This window comes from Gymnogyps californianus, chromosome 5 (genome assembly GCF_018139145.2).
Source record: "Gymnogyps californianus isolate 813 chromosome 5, ASM1813914v2, whole genome shotgun sequence".
Taxonomy (NCBI): domain Eukaryota; kingdom Metazoa; phylum Chordata; class Aves; order Accipitriformes; family Cathartidae; genus Gymnogyps; species Gymnogyps californianus.
Window position 1 is genome coordinate 40,633,471 of NC_059475.1, and position 22,656 is coordinate 40,656,126.

Here is a 22,656-nt window from a genome sequence, read left to right on the forward strand (position 1 = left end):
TGAGTTTACCTTAATATTCCCTCAATCCTTTCCTCTCAATTCAGTTTACAGTTATGAGTCCTCCTCAGCAGCTGTTGGTATTTTCCTTTGCCTATTTGCATTGTTGGTTCTAAGTAATTTCATAAGACTTTTTTAATTAAATGTATTTTTTATTTTAATTGGACATAGATTGAGCATTTTTCTTCTTGTCTATAACGTCCATTTCTACTAATATCTAAGCTTGCAAAATGTCATCTTAAAACTTTATCTAAAAAAATAAGTAAAATGAGTCTCCAATTTTACTTTTATTGCAATCAGCCTAATGCATGATGTTGTCTTTCATCTGGGAAATACAGAAAGGCACTCATAAAAAACAATTAGCAAGTGTCTTGGGAAGGAATCTGAAGAATCAGAGTAAGATCTCAGTTAGAAGTTTGTCTGTGAGGTTACCGAGACCATCTGCAGCACTGTCACTGAGCACAAGGCACAAGACCAGGAAATCCAGATATTTGCAAGACGAAATACTTAGGAACTCTGATAGAAAGTAATTATTTTCTGTCTTCATAAGCCATAGTCACAAAGGATGACATGTTGGGAACAGTTTAATATCCACAGATGCCCAGTGACAGGTAGTATTCTGATCTAAAATAGCTTTCCTATTATACTACATTTTTTGACAAATACTGTTTTTTGCTTTACAGAAGTTCAGACAAATGTTCAATGTTCCTGATGCTTCCATAGTCTAAAATCAGTTGAACTTCGGCCTCATCAGTAGCATATTAAGTACCACTGACACATCAGTTAGTGTCTCCTTGAGAATTTTTAAATATAAATTTGTTCTTTTTCTTGGAAATAAATGTGATATTCAGCCTGATTGCAGATGGTATCACTTTTGTACACTGTTATGAACTTTCTTTTCAAAATCCAAAATTATTTTACATTTATAATTTAACTATCTTTTCATTGTTTTTTCCCTATGCTCGTTTCTGTGCTGCTTCTTCTGTGACTATTTCAGAACTCTGCTTATATTAGGAAATTTTAGATGATGGCTAAAAGCCTTTCATCCTTTTTCTCCAGACGTCTGGAAAACTTAATGTAACTATGATGTAGAGATAGTCTATGAATGTTATTAAATGATCCCTGAAATCTCTTAGGCCTTACTGCTTTACTGTTGAGCTTAGGGATTCTAGAGGAAAGGAAATATCTTGCAATCTCCACTGAATTCAAAGAGGATGTGGCCAAGCATTGTACGGTATGCTAAAACTAATATATGACTGTAAATTTCTGAAATCAGTCAGGTCTGAGTTATGGACCATTGTCTGCTGTTAATTCACACGGAATCCAATGATGATCAAATGGTTGCAGTGAACCTGTTTTGGAGCAAGATTCTAATGACTAATTAAAGTACCCATAAAAAGTAAGTTGATTTTCCTGTTTAATTTTTTTTTTTAATTCAGTGCAAACATTGAGTCTGGGAAAATCAAATGGTTCTGTCTTGCTCAGTTTTACTATTTCAGATTTTAAACTCAGGCAATTTGTTTTAAGTGGAAGTAGTAAGAATAAACTAGAATAAGATATCTTTTCTTATACATCCAAGTAATTATAAAGTTATTAAGACATGAAAGTCAAATTTGGTGCAAATGTTTAAGTAGACAGTGTTGGAATGTAATACATGAAAAATGAAAGGTGTGCCCCAATTGCAGCATAGCATTTCAGATCTGAAATCTGTTTGACAGCATTCTTAGCTTGGCTTGGCCATATTATAGAATCTCAAGGAAAATAATAATGCATAGGAAATAGTAGCTAATTACAGGGTTTGTTTATGAACTGATTCAGTGAAACACGTTAGAGTGTATATCTTCTCTACAACTACATTATGCTAATTAGCTAATAACACATCTTTCAAATGATTTTTAAATAGCTCTGTTTAGATTCTGACTCATACAAGTAGCAAGCTGTTACTTTTTTTGCATGAGCTACAGTGAGTGATTAAAAATTATGCGCATGACTCAAAAAGAAAAGTTCAGGTTTTATATAATCATAAAAAATGCTTAGGCAGTCCAGTTGAAATAGCAAATGTGAAAGGGTTGCCGTTATTACTGGAGTGAACAAAATTAGATTTGTATTCTTTCTGTTTAAGTATATGAAAACAGGTCCTACAGTTTTAACGTGACACATACTCAAGAAAAATTAATACACTCTATAAAATACATATTATTGTTTTATAGTTAGTATAATCTATAAAAGGGCAAAAAATAAAGATACATTTCTGTAACTGTTTTAAGCCAGAATTATCACTTGGAATTTTCTGGTTTACTCCCCACCCATGAATCAGACACAAGTTACCCAAGAACTGTCGGAATGTGTTCAGATTGCCAGTGTAAGACTACAAAAAACCCCATGAAATAGAGATGAAAGCAATACATCTTGAAAAAAAAGAAAATATGACATGTCATACAGCTTTAGCCACGTCAAACAGTTTGTTAGAAAATAGCCCACTTGTTTAAATCACTTAAGGAGATATCAGAAGAAAACCAATGAAGAACTTTGTATATTAATTTTTTATTTAAAGTTTTCTTGTCACTATAGGTTATAAAATGAGAAAGAGAAAGAAATCCCTGTAGATTCAGCTTTTTCTAAACATTGCCCAAGAATATAAGACATAGTAGGAGTAGAGATCTAGAAGAACTCAAAGTACTCAAAGAACTAGAAATCATGCCAATATATTATGCATTATAATTGGTGCTTTAAATAATCAGTATTGAATTCCAGTCATTAATACTGGTTTCCCTTTTAGTGTGACAGTGTGCTTATAAATATGTTTTTCAAAATCAACCTACATAGAAACGGGAATATTCTAACCTGTAATGAACATCACATTACATCCTCATTTTGCAAATTTTTTACTGAAGGATAAGTAAAAGGATCAAAAGTGCTTGCACAGTTAACAAGAAGGTTCACTTTAATTTTCTTCAGTCATCTAGGAGTGTTTTGATTCAATACTCTTTTGGCAGTCCTTCTGAGATCATAATTTTCATGTTTTACAGCATTTCAACTCCAAGCTAATAGCTACATCAGAAAAAATAAATATTTCTTCTTCTAAATAAACCTACATTTATAGACATTGCTGAGAAATTTATGGTTAAGAATTCTAATTTATCAATCCTAACTATTTACATGACTTTATGGGCACATATGCAGCACAGTAATTATGCTACCCTTGTCTGCACAGAATTTTCATTTAGAGCAGACTTGGCTGAGGAAGTCTTTCTGAATCTCATATGGCTGGGTTAAGCTCAGAAATTCTATTGATCACTGGTTTACTTTTACTATCTTGATTGAGCAAATACATGCAATAAAGAGGTTTGATGCAATACTGTAGTATTACTTAGTAGAATGATCTCATCATCATTCTGCATTCTCTTCCTGTCTGCATGGAAAGGGCAAGACAGAAAGAGATAATGATAAATTACCCCTTCTATGAAGTGCCCTTCTTAAACCTCTTGAAAGTGCTTCATTTTTTTTTCCTTTTTCAAGAACTATTAAGAGTATTCTAAAACGCCAAGCAAAAATTCCATCAAAGAACTGACCATTTCATGGCTTTATATTTCTGTAGTCTACATCAAATTTTAAATTCCAAGACAGTAGGAAATGTCTGGATATGCTTTCAGCAAAAGTTAAAATATATGTAATTTTTTTTAACTCAGTTATTCCTTTGATACCCAATATTGAATTAAGTTTTTCATGGTGAGTGCACTAACGTTGAAAGTTCAGTTCACATTTAAAAATTGATTTAAATAGTCTGCTAACTCCCCTTTCCTCCATACATTTTAATTAATGACAGGTCCATAGAAAATACAGAGAGCTAACTGTAGGTGCCAGAATCCAGAAGTCCTTCTTCCCACACAAGCAAATTGCTGGGCCAGAGAACCACACTCCTATTTCCATACTCTTCTAGATCCATTGAATTTTTTGTTCTTTCCTGTACGGCAGCACAGCTTTAGGGAAGTTGGAAAATATTCCCTAATAAGTCTGATCAAAAGCTAAACTATCTTGGACTTCTGTTGCAGAGCTTTTACCATCGGTGTACCTTCATATTTAGGAGCCAGTGGTACACTGTTTCCACATTAGCTGTACAACTTCAGCTCATGTTCTGATATTCTGCTCTAGATAGACAAATCTGCTCTGAGCATCTTAGCAGAACTTGTGGAAGCATATTTCTGAGGGAGTGCCAAAGACTTTCTGGCAGCTCAAGGAAATTACGGATAGATAGAAGAACTTACCATAATTCTTTGGAAAACCTCTAAGAAGTGAAGAGATACTGACAACACATGCTAGACCTTTTCTCAAGAAGGAAACGGGATAAATGCTCTGATGTGAGCTCTTGCTCCAAACTCAGAGTCTGAAAAGCAGCAGTAACAACACAACTGCAGTATATCAGCAGAGGCAATCCTGGCAGTGAGTATGAGGAAGCAGAGACGAAAGCTGTAGCTGACAGGAGCTATTGCCATAGCAGTTCCCCATCTGTGGTAGGCGCTATGCAGTGCTTGACAATGATGTCGCCTGAGTGGAACATCTTTTTTAGACCTAAACATTGCTCACAGACTGGTGGATCAGAATCAGGTTTTCATTCTAGCATGTGTCTATCCTAGGTACATACATTCCAACTGAAGGAAAAAAAGCTTGAATACCTTTTGGCTTAGTGACCTGCAACACTTCAGTGTATTGTAATTACAGCAGTAATACTGTTGCCTGCAAGTGTGACTGTCTAGCTGTAAAAGATAGGTATTTCTGAAAATGTGAGAGCTATTGTTGGTCATTCTGACACGCTTCAGCTCCAATAAGCCTAAGGGAGCTTCCGCATTCCTGAACGTGTAATAGCAGGAAGGGGTAGTGGTTGGTATTTACAGGTCTTTCTTTTGTCTAAGTCTGGCAAACTTCTAGTCTGCATTTATTTTCTTTTCAGGCAAAGAGTGTAATGCCAGAACTTTAAAGGCCACACACAACAGGAATTATTTGCTCAGTTTACTAATGCTCAGCTTCCCAAAGGACTGCTGCTTACGATATTTCTCTGCTTTGATTGTCAGTTAGGCACTGTGGTCGAGTTACTAGCCCTATGGCTTGTATAATATTGGTCTATTGTAAACTAGGTAAAGCATTTGGTGGTCTGCTAAGAGAAAAATGATAGTCAGGATCTAACAATTGCTTGTGTCTTGATAATTCTTGTTGTTCAAAGGCTTCATTATCTCCTTTCTGATAATGAATGTAAGCTTCATTATTATCTTCCGAAGTTTGAATTAATTCCTTTTTTTTGTCACTTTGCTTTTGCACATTTTACTAGGGACCATATGTGACTAAGTTATTCCGCTGCAATGAATCCTTTTCTGGGGCTTCCATATTGTTGATTGTCAATGCAAAATAGATAAAAAAAACCAGACAGGTGAATGTTCACTGATGGTGATACACTCATCATCCTCAGAGGCACCAAGGAATGCAATGAAAATTGCAGTTGTGATTCTCAGGTATTCTCCCAGTGTCTTTCTCTTTAGAAGTTAAATGGAAACATAAAGGTTTACAGAATACAAGAATTTTGCCTTATACTTTCAAGTAAATCTACTAATAAAAGAAATAAAAATTCCAGAAGGCAGAAAGCAAGAACATTCTTTTTAGGATTTTGAAAACCAGAAATCATTGTCTGGATTTAAGACACCCATCAGTGATGGATGATTCAGAGATTTATTTGGAAGTATAACACAGATTGCAGAAATAGGATTTTAGATATCAGTGTAATTGCTTAACCTCAAATTTGAAAACATCACATCATTTTCCATATGTGTTCCATAATCACTTCCTTGTTCTCTCTAATATTATACTGAAGTTTGGGTATTTACTACTGAAATGAGAAGAATCATTTTTGCTTTCCATACACTTTTGTAACAGAAAAAATCCGCCTTGTAAGGAGATCTCCAGAACTCCAGATTCCACTGAGCTTCAGCTACCCTGTATAAGAATATTTTGCAGTCCATCTGTGAGCATGAATTATTAATATTTTAAGTAAAATAAACACTTCTCCAAAATGATGAAATGGCACATATAAACCAACACAGGTAACATCATGCAAACACATGCTGCAACGTCTCCGTCAATAGCACTATTCTTTGAGCTGGAATTTGCAAAGTCAATAATTATGTGGACCTGCAGCATGAGCACTCTCTAGCACAGTTTAAAGAGTGACAGGCTCTGGCCCATCCCTTCAAAGAACATGGATGTCACCAGCATCCCCGACTCGCGCGTGTCTACACTCCCTAAGGTAAATCAATGTTGGTTATATAGGATATCTTCCTTGCCATTTAGTGAGGATGTTTTCTCTGCTTCATTCACCAGCTCAGAACAATCACATGTCTGCATATCTGCAAAAAAGGTTGCTCAGAGATACTGTAGTATGTGCCGGTGTACCTGTTGGGCTCATACATCTTTTGCATCTTCCCTTAATTCTTCTGCTCACGAGGCTTCTAGACTGATGGCAACCACAGTGGCTGCTGCCCAGCCTCTAGAGATTTCAGTTTCCGCTAAAGATAACCAAGAAAGGTAAGCAGAGGGCATATGCTCTATACATTCATTGACTCACAGAGTTTTCCCTTTTCCCCAAATGATAAGTGATTCTGTCTCTTCTGGAGATAGTACTCCTCTTCCAGAAAACAGCTGTAGACATCCCACCTATCTAGACAGTGATGGTCCCCAAGGTTAGTTTTGTTTTATTTTCAGGAATTCTGTGATGTGAAGCTTCCACATATCAGAGCAATAGTATCAGAGGGGTCAACTGAAGACTTCTACAGCCAGGCAGTCTTCTAGACGGCAATGTCACAACCACCTTAGAATTAGCTCCAGAAGAGATGGCATCTACTTGTTTCTTGCTGATATTCCTCACTGATAGCAAATGCTGTTAGCCTTTTATTTTGCAAAACAAGGACTTCTCTATTCTGGATCTCAAGGAGAGAACTAGAACTTCCTTCTATTTATGACAAACTTTACTAAACACTGGGAAGCTTGGAAACTTGATCTTGCAACAATGGGGAACTAGACCTACTCACATTTTAAGATCTAGCAAGACTGAAGGAATCCAAACTATTTGCTTCTTACAATATAAAAAGTACCCTGTAGTGAAAATCACAGTTTATTTTTTAGAACATCATGTTCATGAAACATATAGCTCTTAAGAGTGAACAAAAATTTGTAGAACAAGGGTGGGATAGACAGTGTTTGCATAGATTTCTCTATCATTAACTAGATGACTGAATATTTCATTCCATTTTGAAGGAACTACTTAGAGCTGTGTTTCCAATAACAAAGTCCTTTTTTTACACTTTTAATGTCATAAAAGAAACTGTCTCGGTAAAACATGGACAGGAGACACTGTGATCCAGAAAAGGTTTCGTCAGAGCACTAAGAACCTTCCTTATTCATTCTAAAATAAAACACATACTTATTTCAACTGCACTGTTTCACAGTATGACATACCAGCAGTGATAGTGTTGCCTACTATATAACCTAAATATTAAACACGTTTTATGATCTAAAAATAACAAAAAATTAGTTTTAAACCAATATTTTGAAACTTTCCAAAATAAAAATTTCTATGGTGAGAATTAGCCACTTCTTTGCTAGCCAGTTGTTGGTTCTGCCCAATTTGTCAATTTTTTCCCTTCCCGTCTCCCAGGCTTAATATTTTTGCCCTTTCAGTTCCAGTCTGAATTAAAAATTTCTATTTTCAGTCTCTGTGTACTGATGAACTTTAAAATGTGGTTTTTTTCTTTTTTTTCACCTGCGAATTTAGCTAGCAGATGGAATTTTATTACATTCCCAAATAATAGCTTTTACTTGATGTCAATAAGAAATTATATGCCATTATCAGCCACTGTAAAATGAGCAAGTGGAATTATTCTTCTAAGCAGTTCTTCTTATCAATAATATAAATTGCAATTATTGATTAAATGAATTTTCCCAATTTCAGCTGATCACAGTAAACATCTTTGTTTTAAACTCATATTGATGGTTAATTTTCATGAATATATCAGTGTTGAGCGAAAAATACATCTTTCAACTGGATATCAAAAGATAATCACCATTGGGGTGCCTGAAAACATGAAACATTGAAAACTAAGTAATTCTGTATGTCAGGAGCTGTGATTATTATATGATAACCATACTGTTAGGGTGTCCTTTTTAAAAAACATGACATACCAAATTGCTGAAAACTGGTGTTTACCACTGTAGCATTTCATTCTTACTTGTCATGTTAAATCTTGTCACTTTTTGTTATGTTGTTTCTCATCATATCACAGTCAGATGTGACACATTCAGTTACATGACATGACTCATTGCAACCTGAGAAATCATAGATTGGTTGGAAAAAAAGTTACTATAGAGGAAGAAGCTTTTCGGAAGCCTTCTTGGAGGAATATATGTTAGTGACATTGCTTTTTTTCTCTCATAAATGGGTAATCTTTTACATACCTTACACTTCATTCTAATCCCCTACACTTGCCTATTTATTGTCAGAAGTTATTTGTGGTTTGCACCCTTAAAAAATCTACATAGAGGTCTGTCCTGGTTTCGGCTGGGACAGAGTTAACTCTCTTCTTAGTAGCTGGTACAGTGCTGTGTTTTGGATTTAGTGTGAGAATAACGTTGATAACACTCTGATGTTTTAGTTGTTGCTAAGTAGTGCTTATCTTAAGCCAAGGACTTTTCAGTTTCCCATGCTCTGCCAGCAAGCAGGTGTGCAAGAAGCTGGGAGGGAGCAGAGCCGGGGCAGCTGACCTGAACTAGCCAAAGGGGTATTCCATACCATGGAACGTCATGCCCAGTATATAAACAGGGGGCAGTTGGCCGGGAGGGGCGGATTGTGGCTCTGGCATTGGTCAGTGGGTGGTGAGCAATTGCATTGTGCATCACTGGTTTTTTTTCCTCCCCCCCCCTCCTTTTTTTGTTATATTCCTTTTCATTACTATCATCATTATTATTATATTTCATTATTACTATTGTTAGTATTATATTTTACTTTAGTTATTAAACTGTTCTTATCTCAACCCATGAGTTTTACTTTTTTTTCCTTTCCTCCTCCTCACCCCACTGGGAGTGGGGAGGGGGAAGCGGCTGCGTGGTGCTTAGTTGCTGACTGGGGTTAAACCACGACAAAGTCATATATAGTTATACTTTACAAATGTAAAATAGAGGTCATATATAGTTATACTTTACAAATGTAAAATACGAATAAAATGAACATTATCTTTTGAATTTATGGCCACAATATCATGTTATCCTAGTACCTTTCTATCATGGATCTAAGTTGACCTAGTTTTGCAGAATGTGATCTTAGATTCTTAGGAGCAGAAGTTAGGTTTACGTGAGTTCTTGCTAGTAAATTTTTGTTGAAGCTGTTTCTGGAGTAAATTGTATGTACACTCAGAGAACCTAATAGGCAGATTGTAGCAATTAAGCTGACAGAATTAAGCAGAGTTACAGAATCACAGAATCACAGAATGGTTGAGGTTGGAAGGGACCTCTGGAGGTCATCTGGTCTAACTGCCCTGCTCAAGCAGGGCCATCTAGAGCAGGTTACCCAGGACCATGTCCAAACAGCTTTTGAATATCTCCAGGGATGGAGACTCCACAATGTCTGTTGGCAACCTATGCCAGTGCTCAGTCACCCTCACAGTAAAAGAAGTGTTTGGTTGTGTTCATATGGAACCTCCTGTGTTTCAGTTTGTGCCCATTGTCCTGTCTCTAGGCACTGCTGAAAAGAGCCTGGCTCCGTCTTCTTTACACCCTTCCTTCAGATATTTATATACATTGATAAGATCCCCCCAAGCCTTCTCTTCTCCAGGCTAAACAGTCCCAGCTCTCTGAGCCTTTCCTCATAGGAGATACGCTCCAGTCCCTTAACCATCTTAGTAGCCCTTCGCTGGACTCTCTCCAGTAGCTCCATGTCTCTCTTGTACTGGGGAGCCCAGAACTGGATACAGTACTCCAGAGGAGGCCTCAACAGTGTTGAATAAAGGGGAAGGATCACCTCCCTCGACCTGCTGGCAACACTCCTCCTCATGCAGCCCAGGATACCATTAACCATCTTTGCCCCAAGAGCACATTGCTGGCCCATGTTCAACTTGGTGTCCACTGGGACCCCCAAGTCCTTTTCTGCAAAGCTGCTTTCCAGTTGGTTGGCCCCCAGCATAATACTGGTGCATGGGGTGGTTCCTCCCCAGGTGCAGGACTTTGCACTTCACTTTGTTGAACTGCACAAGGTCAGTGACTTCCTGTCACCCCATTTCTCCAGCCTGTTGAGGACCCTCTGCATGGCAGCATGACCCTCTGGTGCATCAGCCACTCCTCCCAGTTTTGTGTCATCAGCAAACTTGATGAGGGTACACTCTGCCCCATCATCCAGCTCATTAATGAAGATGTTGAAAAGAATCAGACCCAGTATTGACCCCTGAGGTACACCACTCATTACTGGCCTCCAACTAGACTTTGTGCCTCTATGATTGCCACCCTCTGGGCCCATCTGTTTAGCCAGTTTTCAGTCCACCTCACTGCCTGCTCATCCAGCCCATACTTTTATCAGCTTCTCTATGAGGATCTTATGGGAGACAGTGTTGAAAGCCTTACTGAAGTCTATGTAGAACGATATCCATTGCTCTCACCTCATCTACCAAGCTAGTCATATGTAACTTCTTGAGTCCATGGAGCTTGAAAGTTCCAAAAAAATAAAAGTGATATGACTTATGACATTTCTTTCTCATCAGTAAGGGCCTACATGAGTTCACTACAGCTTCTCCTGTGAAGCAAGCTGTATGATAACTTTTCCTCTGATCCAAGCTAGTCGTGTAGAACGCATCACTTATTTCAAAAATTTAAGGTCTGTGGTCCAAATCAGAACTTTTGAGTTTTTAATGTTACCACCACACCATTGGTGGAAAAGTCATGGCATGGCCACACTGAGCCCACAGAAGTATGCATGCTAGCATCTGAATCTTTTTATGAATGCCAGAAGAGCTCCCTACTTTTTTCATGAATCCCCTGACACAGCACTCAAAATATGGTCTTAAAAATCTGAGCTATAACTAAAACACTGAAAGTTTCTGCTAAAATTATTAAATACATTTTTACTTGCATTTCATTCGCCAAGAATATTGTAGAGAAAATTTTTTTCTAGTTTCCATGGGAACACTCTGGTAAATGTATAGAGATTCAAAATGTAAAGTGGTTGGTGAAAAACTTGTGAAAATAAAGTGCGTTTGCAGTTTTTCTTCCTCGATAAATGTATGGAGAATGAAAACCTTTGACAAGAAAGGAGTGAGAGCATATGATTTTCTAGACATATGGGAAACGTGTGCAAACTCAAGAGGCATGAATTATTCCTCTTGAGCAAAAAAATGCTTAGCAGATGTTAGTGTGCAAGAACCATGTAAACATTCTGGGGGCTTAAAGAAGGGTAATTTTAAAAATTCATCAACATGAATAAAGACACATGAAACTGCAAACTAAATATTTTTATAAACCTCACAGGTAATAAGTATTTCACTAGCTACTTTCCTCTGTTTTGTTTGAGCACGTGCCAGTAATTTCCCATGAAAGGTACTGGTCAGCAGGAATATGGGATATACTCTAGAAAGTGTTGTCATTCTTGATCATTACAACTTACAAAGATTTTACTGTTTTAAGTACATTAATCTGAGGATCAGCCCCAGCTGTTCAGGGGACAGGGCAGGCTGTCAGCTGTAATTGCATCACATGACTAGAAGCACATATGCCCCATTGAGCATTGTTGGTGGAGAGATGGAGAATTAACCCTTCCAGCACACCCCTGCTTGCCATGCAGGAAACTTGCCTAAATTTGTCTAAGTAGTGAAGTAACTAGAAGGCATTTTGCTCAAAAGGAATGAGATGTACACGATAAGTTAGACCAGACAGGAGGGAGTAAAGATGTTGTTAATCTAAATGGAGATAAAATCCAAATATTATTTGTGAAATTTACATTTTCAGTTATATTTAAAATGTTTCAGCTCCTCTCAAGTATTTTGAAGAAAACTTGGATTTTAAGAATGAGAAATATGTCTCTGACAGAGCTAAAAACTGTTAAAAAAAGTTTTATCTACAACTTCTAAGGAAATATTCTGTGGAATAGAATATTTTCCAGAACCTTTTAGTTTGTCTAATTAGCTTCCTGCTCTACTGACTGCTCTTTCAATCCGAGGCACATCTATTTAAGTGGGAGATAAGACTCAAAATAAAGAAAATGGCTCTCTGGGTTCACAGGCTTCATCAGAGGTTGGAACATGCTGTGGAGTGCAGTTATTGTAGTATCATTATGGCTGTTCCACTTTGGCACACTCTTCACCTGTTAAATACTCAAGCGTTTTTGTGCCTTCTTTCTCTGGATATGTTATATATTGACAAAAACTTGCCTCTGAAGTAATGCCAATACAGGATAATAACTCAAAAATATGAGGTCTCTGTCAATTAAAGCAATACGGGAACCCGCTACATGCATTCATTAATGGAGTAAGAATGAGAAAAAGTAATTAACTGTGAGTTTTCAGGCTTCCAGTAAACAACACTTCTCACAAGCAGATATTATAGACAGCCACTACATTGCCCTTAAAAGCAAAATATGTTTTACGCATATAAATAATAGCATTCTGCTAAACGTAATATGAAAATTCAACCTGGTATATCAGCATTAGATTGAGTGCTGTGCACAACACTGACATGACTATAAAGACTCCCTAAGGTTAAATTGGGCTCCTGCACTGAAATTCTAATTAGAAATATGAGTGCTCCAACTCTGTGTAAGTGCATGTTTGTTTAATTATTTTCCCTTTTTACCTTACATCTTTCATTATTCCACAGTCCTTTTCTTCCTCCTTTCTTGCTGTTTTCAAGCAACCCAATCTCCTCACTTAATCTAAGTGTAGGACCTTTCTTTAAGTTGGCATTAATTGACAAGCAGTGTTTAATTATTATTTTTCATCTCTGAAGAGACCTGATATTAACTCACCAAGGGCTCTAGACAGCATCTCAGCCCTTTGACTCATGTGGCACAGCTCTGCCATCTTCTGACATATCTATTCTCTTGTCAGCAAGACAATCATTTTCCTTAGTGGAATACCAACAATATTTTGCCCATACTTTGTCTTTAGGAATTTCCTACCTATTTAATAGTACATACAACATTTTTAATGGAGGATAGAGTTAGTTTATACCTGAGAGATGTGTTTAAACTGGGTAGGACAGCTGGTTTCTTTATCACACTAAATGACACTTAAGAAACCTTAGTTTCACAAATGCGAGTACAATACCTAAGCTATCACAAGAACATTCTGTTTACTGTTATTTTCTACTACTACATCTCACTCTTAAAAGAGTATATTCCTTTCTTAAATTATTCTTGTCTAATATTCATTTGTTTCATTTTATTAAAGAAATGTAGTGAAATAAATCTGGTTTTGTGTAGAGTGATTCCAGTGTAAATTCACAGTCTGTAATAAAATATTTTCTATTCTAAAAGGTGTGAATTGTGGTGGAGAAGACACAGTGTATAAATTCAATTTTGATAAATCAAAATTCCTTATAAGAACTGCTTAAAATTTACAATTTTCCTCTCATAGAATCAAATTTTATTAATTTTAAATCAGCAATCTCCCCAATATTCTTAATGAAATTCCAGCACACACACAAAAAAGTTTTTAAACAGTTCTCAGCAGGTACAGATTTATTAGTGAAAATTAAATTATCAGTGTGAGTCATTTGGGCTCAAAATGAAATATTAAAAATTGGATTAGGTTTTGGATTAGTATTGAGATTCCTGTTCATCTCCATTGAAAATATATTGAAGTGCAAATATATTGAAGTGGAACAGGTGAAAACATATACATGAGTCCTGCAGTAACTCATTTCCTTTCCTGGGCAAAGCTAAACTCTAAGGTCTAAAAACTCCATTTAATTGCTGAATTGTACTTTGTCAAACCTTTGCTTTCTTCAGCATTGATGTACCCTAAGCTTATTCAAAACTTTTCTCTACCTATAGGCTATTTTTTTAGAGCTACCATTTCTTAGGACAGACCTCCAAATGGAACACATGCACAGCCTTTCTCTATAGCTCTGTTTCTTGTCAGTCCCTATAAAAGAGGAGAAAGACAAGACAGCCTCTCCAGCCGCAGGAAAGTCATAACCCCAGCTATCCTTTGGTAAAAGGTCCCTCACTGCTTGTTCTTAACCTACTCCTGGTGTATTCTGTACGGGGAACCATGACATGGGCAAATAAGAATCTGAAAATATTCTGCAAACCTGTTTAAAAATATGTAAATACTAGACAATGCCATAATCAATGCATACTCTATTCTTAAACATTATTAGAACGTAACATTAGGTTCCCTAAAACCACACTTAATCCCTGTAAAATATTTAGCTTGAGGAGTCTAATTAATACAGCATAGGACCCAGCTAAACACTGTCCTGAAAAAGTTCACAGGTATTTCATCTCAAAAGCTGAAGAAGGAATACCAAACAAAAACAGAATTTTCCTTAGGCCTAGATATGTGGAAGCTGGGTAGTCCATAATGCCTGGAAGTACATCCAGAAGTGTCCTTCACAAATATCACTTCTGTTTAAAATATTGTGGTGCATCAGTTTAATTTATACCAGTTTGTCTGAACATATGCAGCAGATCTATCCCCCCCTTTTTTTTTTTATTTTCCAAGTATGACCATGAACTCCACATTCAGTGGTCTTACATGCAACTTCATTGCTGAAGTCAGGAATTTGCTTAGGTTTGTGTAATCCACATGCAAGTTCTCTGTGATATATGTGATGACTATTTTTAAAAGATACAGAGCAGACTGCTGGTTGATAGTAATTCTTGGAACTTGACCCTGGTTACATTACCATTTATTTTTAGAATCTGTGACCTTTTGGAATAATATTTTTATAAGTGCAACAAGATCTTCTGGTGTGCGAATTAATGTTGTACTGATGGAGCGGAGTTGATTGCACTCAGCCTTTAGCTTCGTTCGCAGCAACACATTAGTTGTGAATTAGTGTGCAATAATTCATACCCTGTTGTGTCTTAGGTCTAAATATAACATTTGTTCAGGTTTAGAAATACAACATAATGGCACTAATATTTTCAAATCAAGAAGCCCCCCCCTTAGTATTTTCATTTCAAATATGTTGTTCTAGCTGCCATATGTTACAATAATAACAGTTTATGAAATAGTGACATAAACTTCAGCCTAGCTTCTACATACATACACATTCCTTCTGTACGGATACTTTCTATACCCAAGATGTTGGGATCCAGTGACATGACAGGGGATCTAAGAGTCTCTGGATTGAAACAATCATACTGTATGGTCAGTCTGCCTTTTATGCTTTATTTTTGCTTTAATTATGATTCAAGGGACACTTCATAAAAAGAAACCAAAATTATTTGGAAAAAATATCTGCATTATTTTTCAGACAGAGAATACGATGAACAGGCAGGCTAAATATTAGTCACAAGGAGTCTTTAGACATCTAAACCTAACATTTTTATGTTCCTAGAATTCTCACATGATCCTCAAAGTCTTCATCATTAAATTCTCCTGGACAAGCAAGCATGGCAAGAAGACACTCAGAGAGGATTTTCTCACAGGTCTGGCTAAAATTCAGGAGAAGGCTGAAATTTCTCACATCTTTGTGGTACTAGCTTCTCTCCTAATAAAGATTTCATCACTCACATGGAATTAATTAGAACTAGCAACACTGATTTCTGCAGAGTGGCATGGTGCCTAAGGCTGGACCAAAGGCCTCTACTGAATTTAGGTCTGACACACAGGCAGTCTTTAGTACTGTAGAAAATTTAATCCTGGTGTCTCAGAGGCTGACAGATGCCCTGTCCATTGGACTGTTTGGCGTGGGTTTTTTAGTAGACTACAATTCTGTCGAGATTGAAAAATTTAAGAAAGTAGTAGCAGCTAAAGAATGTACGTAGACAATGAAGAAAAGTCAGGAAATCAAAGAGAAGTTCATGCACAGCATCTGGAAAACAGGGTTCAAGATCAAGCCTTGCAGTAATACAAGTGGAATGAACTATCTAATTTGGTTTCTAAATCTATCCAGCAAGTAGACTTAACAGACAACAGGAGCTCATATGGTAAGCAGTACAGTAACTCTGATGACTCAGTGGAAGCATTTCCTGAAGTTTCTTATACTCAACATGTCAGTACGCAGTCCTTTTGGAAATGTTCTAAAATGAAAAGTAATATTAGACCATTCTATTTCTAGCACCTGTTCAGTTCCAGTTCTAAGAATGTTCTTGCATCTACGCTGAGCAACAGAACAGATGTAACAGACTAATCTGCCTTTACAGAAAAAGCTATATAGGTACTTAATCCAAAATTCTGTGATGCCTCTTTGCAGTGTTTGGTCGTATGAATTTTCTCTTTCGCATGTTTCATAACTATGTGGTCTGAATGGCTGTCACAGTTCATTTTTTCTGCAGATTACTCTCCTATAAGATGAGCAAAACTGACTCAATAGCAAAACACAGTCGCCTTTGCTCTAGTGGTAGAAGCAAGTATTGTGGATTGGGCTGCGCTACAAGAGAGCCATAGACCTTCTACACAGGAATACACAAAAAAGTGGAAGTACTGCTATCGTATAGGTGACCATAATTTGTGCCAGTTTCAGCTAATCAGCATAGGGAACAAAGAGCAAAGAGGGTATTGTAGTATGCACTGTAGATTTCCAGAGAGTTGTTTTCTGGTAGCTAGACCGTGCTGATGGCTTCCCTGGTGTACCTGATATTCACTACTGTTGTTATCCGTCCTAGCTAGGGTAAAGTGAATGTGATTGGGCCCATCCGTGCAACCTTACAGTTGCATTTTGTTCTGTAATTATTCTGTCCAAAGCAAGGTTTGGTGCTTTACTAATGTGACTGATCACAGTGTGTATCGCAACAAATTTCACTGATGTCAGTTTAATTGATGGTATAGAAACAAGAACATTTGTTAGAATTCTGAACTCTGCATTTCTATTCTCTTCCCTCCCCTTCCCTTCCCTTTCCTTTCCTTCTTCTCCTTTCCCTTCTCCCTTCTCCTTTGTCCTTCCTTTTCCCCCTTCCACTTCCCCCTTCCCATTCTCTTCCCTTTTCAGTTTTTCACTTAGAGGTACTATCCAAAGCAGAATCTGAATTAGGCAGCTTGCTTTATTTCTGTGAATATCTGCTAAACTGTCTCTTGTCATAGATCAAGGTAGAATTTATTAACACTGAGTTTAAAGGATATGAAGAGTTTTTGCAAATATATCACAGAAAAAGATGTATTAGGGATGTAAATCTATTACTAAATTAGGATGGGCTTGAAATTTTTCATGCTTTTAAGTGCTCTACTGGATTTGATTGCAGGATCAGTGTCACCAAGAAGAGTCACCAAGTCATTAAGATGCTGATGAAATGCAAGAGGCAGGAAAACTGGGCTGTGTAGACAAATGTGGAGGTACTAATTAGCGAAGTGAATTTAGTTACTCAGTTATTTTTTACAAGTCCTGATGGCTTCATGATTTATACTCTTTCAGAGAAGTGACTAGAGTACACAGAACCAGAGCTGTTTGAAAAAAAAAAGTCTTCAGAATGCATGAAAAAGAATATAGCTTTTGGCCTCTGTTAACCCCCTTTGCTAATCCCTACTTCAGAGTGGGTTTTTTTGAAACACAGTAATCCTGGCACTTATTGCCAAGAAATCTAATATCATGCTAATTTATAAGAAAAATCAAATACTAAGAGAAAAATCATTCATCTGCTAATTGAATTATGAGCAATAAAAAGAATTAATGTTCTCAAAGAAAATTATTTCGAACTTGATTGCTTTTTTTAGCTGAATAACAAAACCAATAGATGAATATATTGCAGTTGACTCTATATGTTACAACTGTCATTGAACCATTTATTAGATACTCACAAAATTTTGCATGAAATGTTATTAGGTAAATAATGATCCTTGTCAGACAGAGTTCTGAAACCAAAACACATGAAAAGAAATTGGGTTTAGGTCTCATATTACCTAGTGATGCTCCTGAAGGAAGGATTTGCAGCATGTCATTGTATGTACAGATGACATTATGACTCCCAAGAGCATGGAAATGTTATAAATATAATAGGAAACAAAAAAAAAAAAAAAAAGAACAATCTAGTATGTATAACACCATTTATTCATCTGGATAGATTATTTCAAAAAATATTGAATGTAAAGATCAAATGGTTTTAACAGAAAGTCTAGTGTGAATTTTCAGTCAATACTATTTTATCTGGTGCATGCAAAACCTAGGAGGCAATAGCACTAATTAAGGAGCTGAATTCAGTAATGACACAAGGCAGATTATAGAGTACATTCTGTGCAGGTATCAATTCTATATTTAGAGCAGAGGTAGTTGGGTGATAGGCGCACTCTAAATGCTAATAAGAAAGGAAAGACTAGATAAGAGGAACAGACCTATTTAATTGGTTGCCATTATGGCAGATAAGAGAAGAGTATTTATCTCAATGGTTTTTCCCATCTAACTCGTATTATTCAGGGAAATGCTTTCGACATGTGAACTGAGAAACTGAGTATTGTTTTTCTTATTGGACAATATGCTAAGGGCACAACCTTCTTTGCCTTATACAACAGGAATAGACCCACCCCAATTGTCTTCAGGCCAGTTATACTCTCCAAAAGTAGTGCATGGCTTTTCTCTGGTTCACAGTATCTGGTGGGGGGGGTTCAAGATTCAAAAAGAAGCTTTAATAGAGCAGTGAGAGATGGGGTAAGAGAGGGCTGGAATAAGATTATCTGTTTTCAGACTGATTTGGGGACTCCTATGCAGATAAATAATAATTACACTCAGGCTTTGAAGAATGAGGTAGGATTGGTTATTATATGGTGTGGGAGGGAAAACACAAGGATGGAGTTTACAGGAGCAAGTTAATTCTGTAGGAATACTCATGCTTTATTACCCTTGAATTTTAAAACCAGTTCAACTACTCTAGCAACTTCAGGTTCAGAGTATTTGCTATAATACTTTGTCTTGATTTTGACATCTACATCTTCTAAGGAAGTTGGCAGGCTAATATATCTTAATGAGTTTCCTTTACTATTGTTCAAAAAGCTCTTTAAAATAGTTTTTGCTTGGCTCCTAGATAATCTACTGCTGCTATGTTTGTTGCTCTGCAAGCAGTAGGCCCAGAGAGAGCTATCCTGAAGATCAACATTATTCAAAAAATGTGTGCACATCCATATAGAGTAGTAGTCAGTGTTATCCTCTGTTAGTTGTGGGGAAACAAAGAGGGAAGTTGTGATCTCCCTGAGGTAATTGAAGGAGTCTGTGATTAGAACTGAGATGCAATTCCTTGCTCCAAGGCCTATATACAGACCATGAGACCATTTCTTTTACATCTTTCTCTTTAACCTGTCAAACTGAGATACTTCTCATGGTGGTTGTTTTGATATTAAACTGACACATTCAGATATCACTTTCTATGTGTGAATTCTTACTCAGTGTTTTGTGGTAATAGTGACAACATCAATATTTAAAAATAAACAAGTTGTTTAGTTTTATGTTTGTTAAATAAAGGCTTGTCCTAAAAAAAGCAGCTCTTAAAATTCATTAAATTCCATGAATGAATGTCTCATTAAGTACAAAATGTCATTTAAATTGGAAAATGATTACCTCCCACATTGTTACAGCTACCGCTACAAACCAAACAATTTCAACAAATCTTTTCTGAGTGCTCTCATCCCACAAAAATATCTGGTCTTCTCTCACTACATTGCTCGTCACTGACAATTTCTTGCCCCATTCTAGCGTGCATTGTGGCAGCCAAGGAATGTTTAAGGTTGGAATATAGCCTGGAGCTTAATGTTGAAGTGGGCCTTTTTATGTGAGAGATGTTTAAAAAAAAAAAAGCTAAATTTTAACTCCCAGCTGTACTGAGTCTGGTTGGGATAGAGTTAACTGTCTTCATAGCAGCCCTTTTGGTGCTGTGTTTTGGATTTGTGGCTAAAACAATGTTCATAACACACCAATGTTTTGGCTATTGCTGAACAGTGCAGCACTCTGCTTCCCTCAGTGAGTAGGATGGGGATGGGCAAGAAGTTGGGAGGAGACACAGCTGGGACAGCTGACCCAAATTGGCCAAAGGGATATATTCCATACCATATAACTTCATGCTCAGCAAGAAAAACTGGAGGCAGAGGAAGAAGGAGAGACATTTTGTCTTCCAAGGAGGCCATTGCTTGGACACCAGCTGGGCATTAGTCTGATTGTGGGAGGTGCTGAGTAATTGCCTTTGCATCAATTGATTTTTCCTCTTTCTTTTACTTATTAAACTGTCTTTATCTCAACCCACGAGTTTTCTCACTTTTGCTCTTCCTATTCTCTCCCTCGTCCTGCTGGGGGCTGGAATGAGCGAGCAGCTGTGTGGGTGCTTGGCTGCTGGCTGGGGTCAACCCACCACACCTGCTGACATTTCCTCGGGTTCATGCAGCAAGGGCTGTTTCATCTCCTCAGGATGTCTTGGATGAGAGCAGGTAGAACAGCCTTAAATCTCTGTCGTTAGAAACAAGCACATTGTAGTTAAGTATAACAGAGTTCTTAGACTTTCCAATGTATGGTAACCAATGACAAACTTGGAGCTACAGCATGAAGATTTAGTGGATTTATAAAAATAAAACCTTTCTTTTCTCTGCTGTATAATTTTGCTTTTCCTCCAAAGACTAAGGAGGATGTTCTTTAAATATGAAATGTGACTAGTATACTTAAGATCTTCTACTTCATATGCAGTGAACTCCAGTTCACAAGGCTATGTCTAGCTGAAAAAGAATAGTACTGTATGAAGAAAAGAAGGCAGTATTTGTCAAGGGCACTGTTAACCCCCTAATTTCATAAAAATAGTAAAGTAGTTTTAGAATTAGAATTGCAAATATAGGAAAAAAATGGGTAAGTTGCTCAAACAAAGCTAGTTGTGCCCACAGCCACGGTAATTACATGCTTAATTTGAGACTTCTGTATCTTGAAGCCCTCCGGAGTATTTTCAAGATAGAAGGGCTATCAGAGATGTCGGATTGGCACAGCTGACAACCCGTCAGTTAAGTGACAACAGCATAAAGTGAAAATAATGAATATGGGAGATGATTGCAAAGTAAATGAAACACTGTTAAGCACTAAGTAGATTTGAGTAGCCTTAAAGAGCACATATAAACATTTCAAATTCAATAAAAATAATCCACACCATTTATTATTATGCCAATTTATGAATGTATAGTCTAGAAAATACTTATTTTTTAATATTTTCTTAGAGCATATTGCTTTTTCTTTTAGCTTTTATTTTACTGATTATAGTGCTGAATCCTCTATAGGAGATACTAGGCACGTATTAATACTAGATGCATGTAGTGCTATATCCGTACACAGCAAATTCCAGGTACAAGGTGTTACTATGCACAAATATTCAATGTGTTCCTTGAATTGCGTCTCCTCTGTCTTTCACGGCTCTACTTCTATTGTTCTTTATCCTTAATTTTGAATGTAAAACACCACTTCTAGCTTTTATTAGTGGCAATTTCATATATACCTCAGTATTTAGCTATTATTTTTCCTGAAGTACCTGGTACTATGCAGGTATGTGATTCTTGCTCCAATAAAATATTGTCTATTTTTTACCTCAGAACTATATCATGTTTTCCCTGAGTTTTTCCACCTATCGCTTTTTTTTTTTCCCTGAAGGTCATTGCTTTAAAATGGCTCCTCATTTCTCCTATGTTGTGCTGATTTCTAGTGGGTGGGTAGGAGAGAGACCTGAAAGGCTCACGTTCATATCCATTACCATTCACTTACTTAAGATCTCAGTGTTCCTACCAGAGCATAAGATTACTGAGATTTGTCTTTTTTGTTTGTCTGAGGACTGGGGATAAGAGTATAGTATGGCAAAAAATAACCAGAAGACTGTTGAAAGTAATACATAGCTCAGTAAATGTTTGCAAGCAAAAGCATCCCTCAAGCCTCAGTGCATGCCAATGAACAGTTCAGTCATTTCTGCCGTATTGTTTTTTTACACGAGTAACCACAGTCCAAAGCAATTTCCGTATGACTTAGGAGCTCAGGTCACAGTTCTTTGCAGCATTGCCAGCTTTATTCAATGAGTGGGATGATTTCTGGCAGTTAAATTTAAACTCAAATGTCAATTAAAGGACACCAGAGGAAGTCTGTGCATGAACTAGATCCATATTTTACTGAGGATAAGACAAGTAGGCCCGCTTGTATTGTGACTATCCAGTCTCATACAACACAGCAAGTGTACTATTTATCAATAGAAATTTTACTTTACTTGATAGGAAGTGACAATATACAAAAAAAAGTTATTTTTTTAGGATATATTCAAGCTCACTTTTTCATCATTATAATCCATGATCAGAAAGGGTGTGATGCAATTACCAGTTATCAAAAAACCTGTCAAATCTACAGAGGGAAATAACTGCTTAAAAATAAAACAAATAGACTACTCAGAGCGATCCATCCAAAATGCTGTGCAAAACACAGATGTCACTGTTGTCATGGAATATAAATCTACCTACTGTATTTCTTTTCATTGTGACAAGCCTA